The sequence below is a fragment of the Sinohyriopsis cumingii genome, chromosome 8 (assembly GCF_028554795.1).
Source record: "Sinohyriopsis cumingii isolate HCF-2022 chromosome 8, ASM2855479v2, whole genome shotgun sequence".
NCBI classification, from domain to species: domain Eukaryota; kingdom Metazoa; phylum Mollusca; class Bivalvia; order Unionida; family Unionidae; genus Sinohyriopsis; species Sinohyriopsis cumingii.
In genome coordinates, this window is record NC_142968.1 from 7,700,820 (window position 1) to 7,712,165 (window position 11,346).

Sequence of the window (11,346 nt, forward strand, 5' to 3'; positions counted from 1 at the left end):
ACAAATGCTACCGGATGCCTATCTAAAAGACAGCACTTCATGAGCCAAGAAGGCAGCCTTCAACATCAAAAAGAATGTCCGGTACAAACTCAGTGAGTTGTAATACACACGACTGAGAAATAGGGCAGATGAGATTCAATCCTACGCAGATAGGAATGACATGAAGAACTTCTATGGTGCTTTTAAGGCAATCTACAGACCACGGTGATCAGAAACATGTCCAGTACTGACTACTTACAGTGCTACAATGCTCAGTGATAGAAAAAAAAGATATTTCAACGATGAACAGAACATTTCAACAACATCCTCAATCAACAGTCATATATCAATGAGGAGACAATTGATCGACTATACCAAGTAGAAATCAACATATCACTTGCTGATCCTGCAGAACTTACTGAAACTGTGAAAGTAATCCACCTTCTGCCCATTGGAAAATCACATGGAACAGCTGCTTTAAAAGCAGAAGTCTACAAAGCCATGGACTTGCACATATCACAGAAATAGAGTGAACTCTTCCAGTCGATTGAGACTCTGGGAACTATACCCCAGGAGTACAAGGATGCACCCATCATCCACTTGTATAAGCCGTAAGGCAACATACAATTCTGCAACAACCATCGGGTCATCTCTTTGCTGCCAACAGCTGGCAAAATCATCGCGAGAATTCTGCTAAATTGTCTTGCGCATCACATCGAGTTAAGGCTTCTGTCAGAGAGTCTGTAACTCCAGGAAAGGACGAGGGATCGGAGATATGGTGTTTTCAGCTCGTGAAATCCAGGAGAAATGCCAGGAACAGAAGACCAATCTGTACATGATACTCATATACCTGACAAAAGAATCGGACAGGGTCAGTCGTGGGAGCCTCTCGGAGATCATGGCAAAATTTGCGTACCAAGAGAAATTAATGATAATATTTTGACTCTTCCGTGACGGCATTTTCGCTATCGTTGTGGACGACGATGAGTCATGTAAACCACTCAGAATCAGCAGTGGAGCCAAGCAAAATCCTCTTCAGTATGATGTCCTCTGTCGTACTCTCAGGTGCCTTCCGTGACTCCGACACAGTGATCAACATCATATAGCGAATTCATGACAAATTATTTAATCTGTGGAGTCTAAAGGCAAAGAAGAAGACACTACAGGAAATAACTGTCTGTGATCTATTTGTTGACGTGTGTTCCTGAATCCCGAATTTGAGTCTGATATACAACAGGGTGTGGAGCAATTTCCTTCAGCTTGTGACAAATTCAGTCTCACAATCAAGAACGAAGAAGCCACACCAACATGCACCAAGAAAACCTTACGCAAATCCAACCGTGACATTGAATGGCCCAACAGACCATGCATTGTACAAGTTCATATATCATGCCAGAACAATGTCACGTGCAGTCCACGTCGATGACAAGACCAACACCAGAATCGTCAAAGCAAGTGTGGCCTTTTTCCCAGACTACGGGAAAATGTGTAGTGCGTCGAGGCGTCAGTCTGCAAACAAAACTGAAGGCCTACAAGACTGCTGTGATGCCGACCATGTTGTATGCATTCGATACCTGGACGGTGTACATATGCCATGCCAGGAAGCTGAACCATTTTCACATAGGCTGTCTGAGGAACCGTACGAGGATAAGATGACAGGAAAAGGTCGCAGACACTGACGTTCTTACGCGAATATGAATTGGGAGCATCCACATTCTACTGATGAAATAATAATAATAATAATAATAATAATAATAATAATAATTTAACGATGATAACACATTAACACATTAATCCATGGACGACCCATCTGTCATGAAGTCATCAATTATTGTAACAGCTTATGTTACAAAAATGTTATTTTAAAATGTCACTTACATACACTCCAGTACATTCACATACGTACTAAATGAAACACAAAATGAATTAATCAACCCATGTCACCAGATGTCAAACGGGCAAATACCAAAGAAGATCTGCTAAGATGAGTTGAAGGAAGGCGAGGTCACAAGAAACACTTCAAATGCTCCCTCAAGTCATACTTCAAACACTTTAACAATGAGTCTTGAGAAGACCTCGCAGCACGTCCTATTTTCATAAAGCAAACACAAACGGCATCTCCTACATTCTATGCCACAGACAGTTCAGAGCACGAATTGGTCTGACCAGCCACTCACGTGCTCAAAGAAACAAAACCAACTAGTGATGTCATGGTCATCCTCGATCTCGAAACACGTATTATAAAAGCATAATATTGATAACTACCTAGACTGACCAGCTCTTCAATAGTTTCAAGAGTTTCAAGAGTTTGTAATAGCTTTGGTTTTTTCCAATAGTAAGGTCTTCTTGTTTTTTGTCTTTCAGAGGTATACCTTTCGCAATCTAAAGTACAACCATATTCGCCTTCAGCTACACCAAAACTGTAATTTTCATAGATTCTATTTAACCCTGGGATGTTTAAAAAAGAAATATATTTCCGAAGTAGAGCACGCACTGACTCACAACGAATGCTCACTGGCTGACATCTGCCTAATATCAAAACGCAAAAGAAGCTGGACAAATCGGGAACAGTACGTTGTGTTCTGTTGCAAATATCTCCAATGATATTGATTGCTAACTTTATAAAGAACAACTTTTCAAGGTTTCTCCAGTCTTGCTACGCTGAGCGGTATTTGACGGCATATCGATAAATAAATATTGGAATACATGCAAAGATGCTGTCTAGTTGGTCCAGTTCTGTTAATAGGTGTTTTATATATAAAGTTTAAATAATTTCTTTATTTTCTTTCTGTTTTTAGTAACGGACACCCAATCAATAGTTAATGAGCATACGTTATATAACCTAGAAGATTTTCAACCGAAGGCACATTCTAACATTTTAAAATAACTTTGTTGTGTGATTTCTGAAAAGTCGTTCAAAAGTTTTTTCTTTTTTCTTTTATAAATAACGATGCCTCAAGTCAATGAATACTAAAGTGTCACATAATACTACATCATCTAGATATTTATGATTTTTAAGTTGATGTCTTTGATAAGAAAACGTTATTGCTGTTTTAGAAGGAAGTGGGTCAAATTAATGAAAAGATGGAGTTTTGCCTTTAATTGTAGTATTGCATCCTAATCCTTATAACCAGAATAAGTTTTCAGCACGCTACATGATCATAAAAGCTTTAAGAAGCAAACACACACACACACACACACACACACACACACACTTAACCCATGTAAATAAAACATAAAATACAGGCCACAGTGACCTTGTTGTTGACATGATTCAAGGCAAAGCATATCCTGATATTTATGACAAACCACCCTAAAACCGTTGCCCATGATCTTGGAAGAAAAAAAAATTGAGATTCAGTGACGTTATACAATGGCATGTGCTTGTATTTAAACACGCAGCTCTAAAACATGTTACTCATTCGTAACATCGGTGACAACTGTGGTAAATACATTAACACTACGGTGTGAAGGCACATGTACAAGCGCTCTCATATACATTAATAGGGTTTTTTGTTTCAAAATAATTTTTAAATGTTTTCAACTTTCAGTTGTTGGTGAAGTTTAAAAAAAATTAATTGCCTGTTTAAGTGGCATATGATTAGTTATTTTTTACCTATTTGTAATGACAATACTGTTAATGTAGGTACTACAATCAGTTAAAATTAATTACAATGTATATTTTCTGATGAGCTTATTTGAAGTCATATGACCAAGATGTGTCGTGTAATAAACAAGACGGGCACTTATGCAGTGGAAAATATTAGTAGTGCGAATATGCTGTACAGGGTAGGTACGTGTGGTATAGCCAAAATTATCCTTGATCCTTGGTATCCGTCCGTCTACGGGAGACGATGGTGTAGCTCCAGAGTAAGCTTTTGTTTATCCTTCTTTCTACCTCTCTTTTCAGCTTGTTTTCTTTTTCTGTCTTCCTCGGCTTTTTGAACTCCCTGCCTGACAGCTAGACGTCATCTAGGACGGTTGTTTGTACAGCTCTCCCATCGTTGACACTGATGTTTGCTGTCTTCATGTCCTTCTTGCAAACATCTTTGTAGCGCAGACGTGGTCGTCCAGTCGGTCGTGCACCTTCTGCTAACTCCCCATATAACAGGTCCTTGGGAATGTGGTCTGGGTTCATTCTCTTGACATGGCCGAGCCAGCGAAGGCGCCTCTCGCTGAGGATGGAGAACATGATGTTCATGTTGGCGCGTTCTAGAACCTCTGTATTGGATATTTTGTCCTGCCACTGGATATGCAGAATGCGCCGCAGACATCTCAGGTGGAAGCTGTTGAGTTTCCTCTCAAGTCTTGCATAGGTGGTCCATGTTTCGCTGCTGTAAAGGAGTGAGCTGAGCACGCAGGCTTGGTAGACACGCAGTTTAGTCTTCTTGGTGAGGTTGGGGTTGTTCCATACCCTTTGGTTAAGTCTGGCCATCACTGATGCTGCCTTGGCAATGCTGCCGTTCACCTCAGAATCAATGGAGAGTGAGCTGGAAATGTTGGACCCGAGCTATGTGAAGTTCTTGACAACTTCCAAGTTGTACCCATCGATGGTGACAGAGGGAGGGGAGTCTGAGTCCTGCGCCATGACGTTCGTTTTTTTCAAACTGATGGTCAGTCCAAATTCCTTACAAGCATGGGAGAGGCGGCATACCAGCTGCTGAAGTCCATCTTCCGTGTGTGATGTCAAGGCTGCATCGTCGGCGAAGAGTACCTCTGTGACTTTAGTCTTAGCACGGAGACGGGCGATGTTGAACTGCTTGCCGTCAGCCCTGGTATGGATGTACACTCCCTTGCTGCAGTCCTTGAAGGCGTACTGGAGAAACATGAAGAAGAAGATGGCAAAGAGCGTTGGTGCAAGGACACGGCCTTGTTTGACTCCGCTGATGACTGGGAAGGCTTACGATGTTGCGCCATTGAAGCATACTGTGCTGTGCATGTTCTCGTGGAACGACATGAGGACAGAAAGCAGACGTGGGGGGCAGCCGATCTTCTGCAGGAGTCTGAAGAGTCCACTCCGACTAACCAGGTCAAACACCTTCGTCAGGTCTATGAAGGCAATGTACAGGGGCATCTGCCGCTCGCGACACTTCTCCTGCAGCTGACGTAGTGAGAAGTTCATGTCTACAGTTGACCTGCCGGTTCGAAATCCACACTGGGACTCTGGGTAGACGCGGGAGGCTAGGATCTGCAAGCGCGCCAAGGCAACACGGGCGCGCTTGCCTACCCCGGTAGTTGTTCCAGTTGCTACGGTCTCCTTTGTTTTTGTACAAAGTGACGATGTTGGCATCAAGCATGTCCTGTGGGATGTATCCCTGTTCTCAGCAGAGGCAGAGGAGTATGTGTAGGGGCTGGAGCAGTGCTGGCTTCCCGCTCTTGAGGACTTCAGGTGGAATGCCGTCGCTTCCAGGAGCCTTCCTACAGGCAAGACAATCGATGGCTTTTCCGAGTCTTCCAGGGTGGGCTGTGTGTCTTGCTCCTTCACGACAGGCAGGTCTGGAATGGCGTCCAGGGCAGTGTCATTGACGTTGTTTTGGGTTGCATATAGCTCGGGATAGTCCTCAACCCATCGCTGCAGTTGTTTCCCCTGGTCTGTGATGACTTCGCCCGTCATAGACTTAAGGGGGGGGGGGGCGGTCTTGGAGGTGGGGGGCCTGTCGCCTTCTTGATACCCTCATACATTCCTCTTGCTTCCCCGGTGTCGGCAGCTGTCTGTATATTGTTGCAAAGGTTCAGCCAGTAAGTGTTGGCACAGCGGCAGGCGGTCGTCTGGGCGTTGTTCCTTGCAATCCTGAGGGCTTGTAGTGTTCTGGGGCTAGGTGCAGCCTTGTATGCCAGGAGGGCTTTCCTCTTTGCTTCAGTCACGGGCTCCATCTCCTCCCAGCTTGCCTCATACCAGTCGACATTCTTTCGCTCCCTCTTCCCGTAAGCTGTGATGGCTGAATTGTACACAGTCACGGAGATGGGACCACTTGGAGTCAATGGTGTCATCAGGTGTCACTTTGGTGAGAGCTTCCTGCAGTTTGCTGATAAACTGCTGTTTTCTCTGGGTTGCTTGCACAGCAGGTGTTAATGCATGGGTGACCCTTCATCTTGGCCAAAAATATATAGTCCTAATAAATGGAAAATGTTACATTATTTACTTAAAAGAGAACAAACTGCCAGTGGAATGTGCAGGTACATTCCGTTTTGCGGAAAAAGTATTTGTAAGAATTAACACGTGAATTTAATATTGCGTTTCACGAGCAACAGATCAGGGGCACTGAAAAAAAAAACTGAACGATTGCATTGTAATTATCGTTTCGCATAAAGACTAAACAAGATGCAACGAGCGTTATATTTCGCAAAGACCTCGGGCCTTGCATACATCGCATATGGCAAACACCATGATTCTATGTACTGGCTGATGCCTTCTTAGTCATCTTCCAGTCAATGCAGCTCAATGATTGACAGTCATATTACACTCATATTTGTAACCCGATGGTTACCAATCTTCTCTATATGGAAAGCAAAGTTGTGGTCGGTATTACTGAAGCGAAGAAAATTCCTAAACATTCATGAAATACATCCAATGCAATTTCACTTCTTGTCATGTCTCCTTTCGCTGCACTTAGTTCTGTAAATATTAATCCGCCAAATTGTATATATTTCATTATCACCAGTCCTTCGTTCTTAATACCATAACGAAAAGTATATTGCATTAGCTAAATATCCCAAATACCTTAAATCGGATATATATTAATTTTCCTTGTGGGTATGCGAGCTATTTACGTTGTCGGATGTGTTTCCGCTGGTGTGTGAGAAGGCGCTTAGCAGAAGTCAATTTTGTGGTTCAAGAAAAGAAATCACAAATTTTAAGGAAAATTGCGAACTGATGAGGTAAGATAAATGGGCAGTTACATACAAAAAGGATTTCAGATGGGTAATGATTTAATATCATTCAACTCGTTTCATAAATTCAGTATTAAATTATTACCCATCTGAGATTCTTTTCATCGCATAGTTTTTATTTCTGATGAAATTATTTAGATGGAAAGAAGAATGAATAATTTCGTTCACTTTGACAGAAGTTGCACCTTTCATTTGTTGTGCAAAGAAATAATCCCAAACAAAGCTGAATTATTATTAACGTTTAAAAGTAGATTAAACTTTTATACAATCTATACGTCAAAGAACAAGCGTCATTCTTAATCAACAGAACATTTTGCACAGACAAAATCATTTTTCAACACAGAACGTCCGATGTGCGTCATGTCGCATTGTTTGATGCAGTACCCCATTAAAGAAATGCAGTAGACGATCCATGTTTACGTAATTTATCATGTCACTTTCACAACCAAACATTACATTGTTGCAATATTCACGTGAAAGACGGTTTACTTGATGCAGAAATTCCCATATTTACTGTGATGCATTCGTGACCGGATATTTTGAAGTATATGACTTGGAACAGCAGACTACAGAGTACGTAAACAAATTTCAATTTGAGTCGGAATTGCATCACATATTTACCGCATAAAAATGCAGTGGTTGGATAAACTTCTGTCAGTTTGGAGACCGGTTTATGTCCACATTCTTCTGTGAAAAGAGTTGAGTTTATTTGCTTCTGTAAGTAAACATTCAAACCACGCTTGTATATAGGGTGAATTCCATGCTACATATATACCGCCTCCCTCAACCCCACCACCACCACAAAAACAATACCCGTAGTGTTGCTTGTTGTTGTTACTATTTTTCTCTTGTGGTTTTAGCCATTTTTCATGTTATGATATGTTATACATGGCATAACAAACCCCTGCTTGATATGTTATATATGGCATAACAAAGCCCTGCTTGATATGTTATACATGGCATAACAAACCCCTGCGGGGGTAAATAAACTATTGAACCAAATTGAGTCCATTTTTACCCAGTTCAACTTTCGCGAGTCGATTCGAGAAATGGCGGCCAAAAAATGTTCAATGACAACAAAAAAATCTAGAAGGCGCGATTAAAAAAGTTTTCTCACGATCGCAGCCGATCGGTAAAGAGAATACTGCACAATAATTTCATGGGCTTACTTGGACCAATCAGAATCGCATAAAGCGATATGTTCACATGTTATAATATAAAAAAATATGAAACTGCACACACTATAGGCAAAGTCCACCGACTATGTAATAATTAAAAAAAATGAAATGCTTTCAGTGCGGATGGATATTACAATTGTCAAAATCGTGAATGTTAAAACTAAGTGTAATAGGATGCAATGGTCAGTGACGATGAATGTGATATGTATGCATGCATCCATGTGTTGTTTTAAAGTGGAATCTACGGTGTGGGAACAGGCCACGTGTAGGGCAAGAGACGGCAATTAGTTACTTACTGACGGTGCTTTAGTAACAGTTTTTGGTATGTGTGATCATTACCGTATATACTCGCTTATAACGTCTTGTCAAGCTGCACCCCCATCCCCACCCCTGCAAAGGTCCTGACCTGCCGTGCATAATAAGCCTGCAGATCAAAGTCTATGTTATTGGTTGAACTGATACTCCTGACAAAATGCATACGCATCAGTAATAATGGCTGTCATATATAGTAGTCTCTCGTGTGCTAAAATATGGCGTTAAACCCACAACAACAACAACAATAATTCAGACCCCTTCTCTTTTCCCCAAGTGTTTCAGTGTCAGTAAATGTCCATCATCATGTTCCTAATGTCTAGTATGTGTGTTCTGGAGATGGTTTTCCACATTCTTTCTTTCACGAAAGAAATATAAAGGGAAATATCAGACCACACTCTTATATTTTATACATTTTCCCTTGAATTGATTACAAGTATACTAAGAAAGTGGTGCGAGATTTGAATTCAAGACTCGTTAATCTGTAAAATACGGAAAACTAATATGACCAATTGGGATCTAAGCGATTTAACATCAGGAGAAAAATTCTACTGAACCAGTCAAACAGACGTCTGTACAACTTGTAGTAGAAAGACATGATCAGAGAACCAGTCAACACATAAATGTACATCGTCTACAAAAAGACACATGAACAGAGAATATGAAAATATATCATTTTTGTGATTCATCACGATGCTTGCACTGAAAATTCTTAATATTATTGTTACCAAAATACATTTACAATTATGTTATTATTTTCATTATAAAATGCTGATTATGACCAGAATACACTATATGACATACGTTCTGGACCGACAAAACGTATTTTATTTCCAAACAGTATGTGCAGGAAAAAAAAACTTCTGTTTAATTTCGTCAACTTTAATACAAAATCCGCTTTACCTTGGCACTAAATGGATAATTTATCTGTCAGTAACATTTCTGTTTCCGGTACATACATATTCCATATTGCTGAACGCTACATCAAAAGTCTGTCGTCAAAAACACACACTCACCGCATGACTGGTTATAGATTGAGTTTCTTTGATCAATGTAGAACAAACAGATTGACAATGTAACAAGATCCTGGCTTTTGAAAGTTCCTTTGATACTGAGAGCCCTTTAAAAGTTCCTTTGATACTGAGAGCCCTTAAATAATTTGGAATAAATCAACACCGTACTCTAAGACGTGTAATATGCAAATCAAATCTTAAGGGATGAAAAATAAACAAGCCAGTTGGATAGATAGATAGATAGATAGATAGATAGATAACTTGGAAGTATTACTCGTGAGCTATATATACGTGACTTGATTCATGTGACAATTAACTGTCCATGATGAAAAAGTGCTAAGAGGACGTGGTGGGATTTTGCAGGTGTGTCAGCATATATTTCAAGTCCACTTGGCGGTAAGCGCCAAGTCTGATCAAACAGTTCATTTTATAGGACTGCCGTGCAAGGATACATATTACAAGACAATTGTCGGTTAGAAAGCTTCTTTCGTTTAGAAAATGATAAGTAGCATTCTCACAAAATGTTATGATATTGACAATATCATGTTATCGCAGTCCATGTTCAAACGTTGACTAAAGTTAATTTGGATTTAGATGGATTATTGTGTGTGTGTGTGTGTGTGTGTGTGTGTGTAATAACATTTTTCGAGTTCATTTTGTCACTAGTCGCTGATCTGATTAATGTAAAAGTTTACTTGATTTTAATGCACATCAATATTTTATATTACTCTTAAAATCGCTGGTTTTTAACAAAAAGATACACAAAAGAAAATTGTCACTGATGATTCCAGCTGATCAGTTGCATTTATCACAGGGTCATATAAGATTTGGACAAATTTGTGTGTGTGTGTGTGTGGGGGGGGGATTGTGAACTGCACAAAATATTATACAATAACTTATTTTGAAATAAATTGGAGAAATTTGATACATTTTGGTATGGAAATGTTTTGACTTCATGATGACGTTATGACTTGGGTACGTTTCGGCATTTAAAGGTAGTTTTTGACTTGAGTAAGTTTTGACTAGAGTACGACTTGGGTTAAATGAGGTCAAAGTACGTTTTGAATTGGGTACGTATTGACTGTGAATCTCATTCCCCAACCACTTGTACAAAATCGTATTTTACCAATACAATATCCCTTAAATAACAACCTATCTTGAGTGTTAGTGACTTTTCACTGTCCAAATATTTCACGGTTCGGATTCCCCCTCCGTGCCCATCCTATGCCTCATGTATATATATATATATATATATATATATATATATATATATATATATATATATATATATATATATATATATATATATATATATATATATATATAATATATATATAAGTGTATATGTATATAAGTATATATCAATACAAGCCCATACAGTCAGCTATGTGTTCGCTGGGGAACACTCGCTCGTAACAACCTAAAAACCGACATATCGTACAACATTACTATGATCTCAGACGAAGCACCAACTCCTTATGATTAAATATATAATATTAATTAATAATGAGAGAGAGAGAGAGAGAGAGAGAGAGAGAGAGCTGTTTTGTTTATACACACATTTAAAGGCATCAATTCCCTCTGCACCGCTCGTCTCAAATCCAGTAAAGTACAGTGTTCAACTGTTCACCGTTCAATTACTTCTTTTATAAGGACTATCTCAAATACTGTACTTGTACAGTCAATATACCTATTTTATCTTCCGTACATATCGCCTACTACCATATAACACATTGATTGACCCAATCTTTAGACAAGCGATCGATTTCACAGGGTTTGTCGGTAGAAGAAAAACATCATGACTCCACTGTCTGTAATCTAAACGTCTGCCAAGAGACCGGTTATTTATTATGAATTATTACCTTAGTCAAGTATGTTAGCAAATATAAACGATTTAACTAGAGCAGCAGTTGGCTCAATTAGTGAGAGTGCTAACAAGCATCGCCACCATGGATTTGGGACAATGGTATTGT

At 39.7% G+C, this 11,346-nt stretch overlaps 1 protein-coding gene across 1 annotated transcript in view; it reads right to left on the reverse strand.

The window, feature by feature from the left end:
• The window catches only part of LOC149792929 (beta-1,4-galactosyltransferase 4-like), a 97,575-nt gene extending 86,525 nt beyond the window's left edge, over nt 1-11,050 (reverse strand). Inside the window, exon 1 of the mRNA XM_089966767.1 lies at nt 10,934-11,050. The gene's annotated coding sequence lies outside the window, so the exon portion shown is untranslated. The remainder of the gene's footprint in view (nt 1-10,933) is intronic.
• Between the last annotated feature and the right edge of the window lie 296 nt (nt 11,051-11,346).